The sequence below is a fragment of the Stenella coeruleoalba genome, assembly GCF_951394435.1.
Source record: "Stenella coeruleoalba genome assembly, chromosome: 19".
NCBI classification, from domain to species: Eukaryota; Metazoa; Chordata; class Mammalia; order Artiodactyla; family Delphinidae; genus Stenella; species Stenella coeruleoalba.
Window position 1 is genome coordinate 56188657 of NC_137165.1, and position 8500 is coordinate 56197156.

Consider the following 8500-nt stretch of genomic DNA (forward strand, 5'->3'; position numbering starts at 1 on the left):
GGCATGGGTGCAGATGGCTGCGTTGGCTGTTAAGTCTGTGTGCTTCCTTGTTCACAAACGAAAAAAGAAAAAAGTTATCCGAGTGTGGAATATGTTTACGCATATTCCATAAACAGCAACGATACACTGCTGTGTAAAGAACTACCCCAAAACTTAGTGGCTGAAACCCCACAAACATTGTGCTCTATCTCACAGATTTGTGGGTCAGAATTCGAGCAAAGTTCAACCGAGCAGTTTTTCCGTCTCATGTGGCATCAGTGACAGCCATTCAGTGGTTTTCAGCTGGTGGATGGCTAGTCTTGGGGGCGTCCAAGGTAGCCTCGCCCACATCTCTGACACTTGGCTGGAGATGTCTCAGTTGGGGTGGTCGGCCAGAGCACCGATGGTCTCTCCAAGGTGCTCTCAGATTACTCAGCCTTTTCCACGGTGGCTCAAGGATGCCCAGAAGCTGAATGGCTTCTTATAATTTAGCTTCAGAAATCTGGGAATGTGACTGCTAGCACATGCCCTTGGGCACTAAAACAAGTCACTCGTCTCCAGCAACAAGGAGAGAGACTTAGGTTCCACCTCTCGGTGGGAGGAGGACCGAAGCCTTTGTGGCCATCTTTGTGTGTTCTTTGGACTGATCGAGCAAGTTTCTGTCGTGTTTACCAACCCCCTTTGCCAGAGCAGTCAGTTGCCAGAGGATGACTGTGTCACCTGATCCCCTCAACACCCTTACATCCTTCCACCTGGAATTTCTTCACTAGAGCAATAGAGACCCATTGCTTCAGTTGCTCTGAAGTCTGCCTGGCAGAGAGGTAGGGGATGTCAAAGGAAAATCTACAGGTTGTAGGGTCAGAATAACTGGAGTTCAAAGCCAGTTCAAAGCCCGCCATGAGACCTTGGTCAAGGTCGTCGGTCCTCTCTAAACCGATTTTCTCATCTGTAAGGGAGGTAGGGTGACGGTGGGCTCCGCCACTGGGGTTGGGGGACAGGCTTGGGTGTGCTTGTTGGCTGTTATTAGCTACCCCTCCTTTCTGCCGCTCTGCCCCTCAATCCGTCCAGCCCAGACTTTCAGAGTTGGTTGAGGCAAGTGAGGAGGTGATTTCAGAACCTCCAACAAACAAAGCCTCAGTGTTCCCAGAGGAGGGCAGGTGTGTGTCTCCTCCTTCCTGGGGGTGGGGGGTGGTAGGAGCAGTGGGCGGGGCCGAGGCATTTTCCAGCGCCGCTCAATCACATCTCCCACCCATCTGACCCCCTCCCTGGAATGGAAGAAATGACCGAAGGGAGAATGGAGGGCATCTCAGGTGAAGGCCTGGACCAGTGCTTTGAGATGATTTGCATCACAAAACTTCTTGCAAAATCAGGGTAGGGCTTCCTGCTAACCCAGGGAGGACCCCGGGGCCAGTCAAACTCTGATTCCCCGCCACACACACCCGGGGACCCCTCTGTGCGATGCTGTATTTAATTTTGCTAGTTTTGTAGAAAGGAGAAGGCGTATTCTTAGACGGATCCCATTCCTTCCGTCACCTGGGGCCCGGGCGCCTGGGTGTCCGGGGCTTTCTGAAGCCTCTGCGTTTCCAGGGGAAGATGTGTGTTCTGGGTCAACGCAGGGGAAGATGTGTGTTCTGGGTCAACGCAGGGGAAGATGTGTGTTCTGGGTCGAGCAGCTTCTTGCCGTCATGGGAGACATGGAGGAGAACTGGCTGCTGCGTCTCACCTGGATGTTAGACTGTGTCACACCTGTTCTGATAATGTCCTTCTGATAATGCAGAAGAGGACAAGCTTTCTCTTCTTCCTGGTCATCTCCCTCACATGCATCTTTTTCCCGCCTCTTAGCCTTTGCCTCAGCCACCTCTACATCATCCTTTAACCAAACTTCTCTGCTTTTAAAGCCAAAGTGGAGTCCAGCTCCTCCAGGAAGCCTTCTGTGGCTGCCCAGGTGTGTGCACCAGCAATGATCTAGTTTTAATCAGTTTTGTAACTTGTCCTTTCCTTGGAAAAGCCTCTCCAAGTCAGACTCCCTTTTTCCTCTATTAGAGCCTCTTCTTTCTATCCTTGTTGGTTTCTTTATTTCTTATCACACTCTGCAAGTATTTAATTTGGTTATTCACTTATTTATTGTTTGTCTCCCCCACAAGGACAAGGACCTTGACTCTCAACTTTGCAGTTATACCCCCAGTGCCTTGCATAGTGTCTGGTGCTTACTTGGTGACAAATAGTTGAATGAATGAATGATCAAATGAGTGAGTGGTCCCCAGTTCCATGCGGAGGCAGAAGACTACCAACTTCCATTCTTCGTAGCACTTCTCAGGCCGACACTATCCGTTTTTTTTGTTGTTTTTTTTGTTTTTTTTTACAGCGGGGGGCCAGGTCTTGTGAGACCTGGCAAGCCATGGTGGCGATGTCACCATTTGAGCCCTGTTCTCTCTCTTTTTTTTAAAAAAAAATTATTATTTATTTATTTAATTTATTTTTGGCTGCGTCGGGTCTTAGTTGCGGCGCGCAGGCTTCTCTCTAGTTGTGGCGTGCGGGTTTTCTCTTCTCTAGTTGTGGCGCACAGGCTCCAGGGCACGTGGGCTCTGTAGTTTGCGTCATGCGGGCTCTCTAGTTGAGGTGCACGGGCTCAGTAGCTGGGGCGAGCCGTCTTAGCTGCCCCACGGCCTGTGGGATCTTAGTTCCCTGACCAGGGATTGAACCTGCGTCCCCTGCGTTGGAAGGTGGATTCTTTACCACTGGACCACCAGGGAAGTCCCGACGCTATCCTTTTTATATGTGGTAGCACCACCCACCTTAACCCCTCATGATGCCGTAAACCGTCAAAAATACTGACGGGCAGAACGGTGTTGGTGTGCACGCACAGCCAATTCATTCCACCAGCTTGGGCAGCTCGCTGTCAGATCGCGCGCTGGGTGGAGCTTTGTGGCTGAGATTCTGGGGGTTGACTCAGTACAATGTGGAGAATGAATACATTTGTCCGCTTGCCAGGACACCCTTTACCTGCCTTTCCCTTGTTACCGAGGTAAGACTGTCAGCCAAATGTGGACGTAGGCCCTATTGAGGGTATTTTAAAAATATGATATGCTTCTTGACCCTAAGACAATACAATGTATTGGAGGAGCCAATAACGCAAATAATCAGTGATGAAAAAGAGCACATTGGCAATATTAAATGAATGGCATGGGTAACGGTGTAAAGCAAGTTCTGAGCAGAGAGCCATCCCTGGAACGGGGCGGTAGGGAAGGCCAGCCCAGAGGAGCCTTGAAGGGCACGCCTGGCACAGGGCATGGCATAGGGATGCCACTCAGTAAGGACAAGCCTGGCAAAGGCGGAGGAACATTCCAGGCAGGAAGAATGGGGTAAGTAATAGGTGGGAGGTTATGAGGACCCGAGCTAGGGTAGGAATAATGGTGGAAATCAGACACGTCCAAGCATGGAGGGCTCGGCTAAGGGATGGAGCCAAAGAATCAAAACGGATCCAAAGATTTCAACCCTGGTGTCTGGGAGACTTAGACAATCATAGGCGCGAATAAAGAATCTAGAAAAGAAAACCAGTTTGTGGGCGGCGTCTTCGGATTCTTCTCAAAGCAGATGTGTACTTGGGTGTAAGTCATCGATTTGGGAGTTTATCTTTGGAAGCACCTTGAAGGATGGGGGTGCGGAGAGTGAATCAGGAGAGGGGAAGTCAGTTAATGGTGGGTTAATGAGAGGTTATGCCTTGGGCATTCAGGGCTGAATCTTACTGGGAACCCTTTGAGCAACTGGGTAGAGTAAAATTCAAAATGGCCAAATCGAAGGAGGGAAAGGATGGGCTATTTATCCAACAGCTCCCTTCCCTCGTGGCTTGAGGGTTTTCCTTGGAGGCGTTAAGCCCCTGGCACTTCTGAGCTGCTCCTGCAAGGAGCTGAACAAGCCCCAGGAGCATACGGAGGAGCTGGTATTTACTGAGCGCTTGCTCTGTGCCATGCACCGTCCCAAATGTTTTCCAGCTCTTAACTCATTTGTGCCTTGAAACAGCCCTATGAATTATCCCCATTCTGCAGACGATGACACTGAGGACAGATCCATCAGTACCCTGTTAACAGAAAGTACCCGAGCTGGGCTTTGAGCCTAGGATTTAGTCTGGCTCAGATCACCCGCTGAACCTGACGCTTTCTTGCCTCAAAGTGTACCTACTCTTAGGTAGATTTCCCCTTTTTGATGAGCAAAACAATGGAAACTTAGAGACTTTCCCAAAGTCATGACGCGCAGACCTGTGCCCTCATACCATGTGTTATGTGTGTTGATTGATGAAGACAAGGTGTCCGGCTTTGAGCACTCATGTCCCAAGCCAGTGCTTTATTCCCACCATCACACTGACCGCTCTCTCCTGCACTGTGGTCCATTTAGATCCATCACTTTGTCACCATTGCAGGTCACACTGACCGCTCTCTCCTGCACTGTGGTCCGTTTAGATCCATCACTTTGTCACCATTGCAGGACTGTTGGAGGCATCTCCTTTCGATAAGGGGGAGTAGAATGGGTGACGGAAGAGCATACGTGGGGCAGGGATGGGGCAGAAGGAAGGACCCGAGAGCAGGTGGAATCATGGGGTCACTAACATTTATTGGGCACCTGTCATAGGGAGGACACTGTGCTGGGTGCTTTCTACCTGTCCAGCCACGTTCTGACACCAGCTTGAGCAGGGCACCTACTCCTCCTGGAATAGACTCTGGTGCAGCAGGTACAGGTGTAAGAAGATTCAGCCCTTGCTTCCCGGAAATCTGCAGTCACACTATCTGGAAGCGTGGAGTAGGGGAGAGATGTTTCTGAGAGATGCCTCTGGGTTGAGCCCTGACTCTGCTCTTTGTTTGCTCCACGACATTAAGCAACTCGCTTAACTGTTCCCAGCTTTGATTTTTCTTTTCTCTAAGATGAGATTAATACTAGCACCTACCGTTGGCATATTGAGAGATTGTATGACGTGATGCATCATAAATGTTCAGGACAGTGCCTGGCATACGGCAAGCTCCCAGAGAACGGAGAACCTCAGCAACTATGACACTGGAATTGGCGCTACCGGTAAAAACAAGCGTACGCTGGTGCCAGGAACCCTACTGCAAGCACTGCATTGAATTTCCAAATACCTCTGAAGCCCCTACTGTGTGCAACATTCTCAACGTTGGGGATAGGAGGATCATGACAAAGAGGAATGAATGCCTGACCTCAAGAAACTTAGCCTAGAAAAGACTCAGAGTGCTCGTTGGTTGAAAGGAATTCTCTCAGGTCATGGACATGTGGGAGGACTTCATGGAAGAGGTGACATGTGAGCTGGCCTTGGAAGGTAGGTAGGAGATGTGTACAGAGCTCCATAAGCAGAAGCAGGCTGGGGAGAGGAGGCACTTGGGTCTACAGTGAGGACTCGAGAAAGCTGAGGTCGGCTTGGAAACAGCAAATATTCCAGTTAGCTTGGAGTACAGGGAGGGTTGTTGGATAAGGTCAGACATAAAAGGCTTTTGATGCCAAGCTGTCAAGTTTACATGTAATTTTGTGAGCAGTGAGGGGCTTCTGGAGGTATTCTTCCTCCACAATTTTCATTTATATGTACTTGAAATTTAGCACACTAATTCTGAATCTAATTTGGAAATGCAGAAGTGCAAGAATAGCCAAGCAACTCTTGAAGGAAAGTGGGTGCAATGTCCCACTGAATATTAAGATCTAAGAATTTTATAAGAATTAAAGCATGTGATGATGGCATGGAGTTAGAAAACAATGGACCAATAACAGAACAGAGAACTATGAACCTGATCCCAGAATGTGGAAACTTGATACATGAGAGAGTAGATACTGCAATTCTTTACCACCTGCATATGGGTGGATATGTATAAGGGTTGTGTGTGTGTATATATATATGATTTTAATCTATTTTAGAATAGATTTACAGAACAGTTGCAAAGATAGTACAGAGAGTTCCCATATACCTCACACCTAGGTCCTCCTGTTATTAGCATCCTTTATTAGCATCTTACTTGCAGCAGTGAATGAATCAATATTGATACGTTATTATTGGTTAGACTCTTGCTTTATTCAGATCTCCTTAGTTCTGATCTTACGTTCTGTTTCTGGTCCCGGCCCCACTTTACATTTAGTCGCATATTTCCTTCGTCTCCTCCGGGCTGTGAACGTTTCTCACATAAGACTTTCCTTATTTTTGGTGACCTTGATAGCTTTGAGGGGGCACTGGTCAGGCATTTTGTAGAATGTCCCTGCACTGGAATTTTTCTCATGATTAGATGATAAGGGAGCACTCTGTGCCCTACCCACCCTCCACGCTTTACTCTTGGAAGGAGAGCAGCCCTTCCTTAAGGAGCCAGAAGTTGTGCTGCAGTTCCTTCAAGGCAGAATAAGCTACATGAATTTTATGTTCCCTCATATATTTATTTATTCAATTATCTACGTATATCCGTGTGGAATCATGAATATTTGTTTTATACTTTGGGTTATAATCCTACACTATTGTACTTATTTTGTCGCTCAGATCATTCCCCGACTTTGGCCATTAGGAGCTCTTTGAATTGGCTTCTGTATCCTTTCGATGTACCCCATCACTGTGTGGCGCGAGTGCGTGCGCTTTCAGGCAGTCTTTCTGGGGCTGTGAGATGCTCCTGGCTCATCTTGTATATTTCCTGCCTCAGTCCTAGAATCAGCCATTTCTCCAAGGAGCCCTGGTTCGTTTTATTGGACAGGCGTATTAGAAACAAACCACGGCTCTAGTGCTTATTGCTACTGGGGTATCGTTGCTTCTAGGACCTCTCAGCAGAGAGAGCAGGGAGATACATGTGTGCGTAGTAACCCATGTGTATGCACATATCAATAAATACCCTGCAGGACTGTGAGACGATACATTTCTGTAGTCTAAGCCACGTATTTGTACAGCAGCCCCGGGAAATTAACACAAGCCCCCCCCCCCCAGCCTGTCCCCCTTCCTTCTTTTATACCCTCAGTGTTTCCTCATAGGCATGGCTCTCTTGCCCTCGTTTGTGGTTGCTTTGTGTTTGTGTCTTTTTGTTTGGCTACTTCCTAACTATTCCTTCCAGAATGAGGTCAGACACCCGCCTTCTGGACACCTTGGCTGTTGCCCCCAGGCAGGGTTAGGTGCCCGTGACCCATACAGCCTCTTTCACATCCACGCAGTTATCACGATGCCGTGTCCTCCTCAGGCTTGAGTGAGCCCCTCTGGCTTGACTCCTGCTTTCCTGCGTCCAGTGTGTGCAGGTGGTGAATGAACGAGAGGCCGCTTCAGAAATTGAAGCCTGACTGACCGGGCCGGGGGAGCTCCAGAATTTTAATCTGGAGGGTCTCAGGGTGGCAAGTGGTTTGCACAAGTGGAGCCTTGAAATCAAGTTTGCTTAGCGCTTAGGGATGGGGAGATCAGGCCGCCCTGGAGGGTCACCTCCCTCTACCATCCAGTGGAAGCAGACACTGATATCGCGTCTCTGTGTCAGATGAGGAATCCGAGGCATACATGGTCATTCCAACGTGAAGGGCACACAGCTAGTTGTTGGCAGGCAGGGGTTGCAACTTAGCTGGGTTTGCCCGACTCCAGGGCTACTAAGGTTGGTCGTCCTGGGCAGACTTTAGCTTGGTGTGACCCACCTTATGGACAGAGGGCAGCCTAGACCTAACGGAGCTGGCAGTGAGGCTGGAATCCCAGCCTTGTCTCCGGAGTTAGGGCGCCGGGGAGGACAGCTGTTGGCGGGCGGACCCCAACCATTCCTACGCTGCTCTGCGTTTGTTGTGGCTGGAAGACGGAACTACATCTCCCAGGAAACAGTTCGTCCCGCTCCCCGCCCTCCCCGCCCCTCCCCGCTCCGGACCCGGCTGCTATTTAAAGGCAGAATGGTCCGGCCGCGAGCCGAGCGCGGAGGTGGCGCGGGCAAGGCGGTGTGGACGCGGGGCGTCACACCCTGTAACTGGCAGCCGCCGCTCGGTGCTTCTCTCCTGAGTCTCTTTTGCCCGGCGGGCTCCCAGCCCTCGCCGCCCGGGCCCCGCGGACCTGCAAACCCCAGGCCCGGTGGATTTGCCCTTGGCGCTTTCCCGGGCTCGGCAGAGGGGTTCCCGGCTGGGATCTCTGGGGTCGCGCTGGCGATGAGCAGCGAAGAAAGGCGAGGCGCTGCTCTCCGAGCGCGAGGAGGCGGGGTGCGCTCGCCGGGGTCGCCGGGGCGCCGCTGGGGAACCCGGGCCAGCGAACCCAAGCGCGATTTCCGCGGGTCCCGGGCGCAGAGGCCGGGGCTGCCGGCGCTTTGGCCTTGGATGGAAAGTTGGGAATGGGGTAGGGGCCTCCGGACCCCCTAACGTGGATTACTTGGTGCGTCTCGGCCGGTCTCGGATGACCCACAGCCTCGTCTCCATCCGTGGATTGAGGCACATTCTACCTACCAGTCGAGTCCCTTACCTGTAGGTAAGTTGCCCCGCGATTCGGGGGAAGAGGGGGGGATTTCACCCCTTGCGTCGCTTTATGAAGGTCATGGGGTTCTGG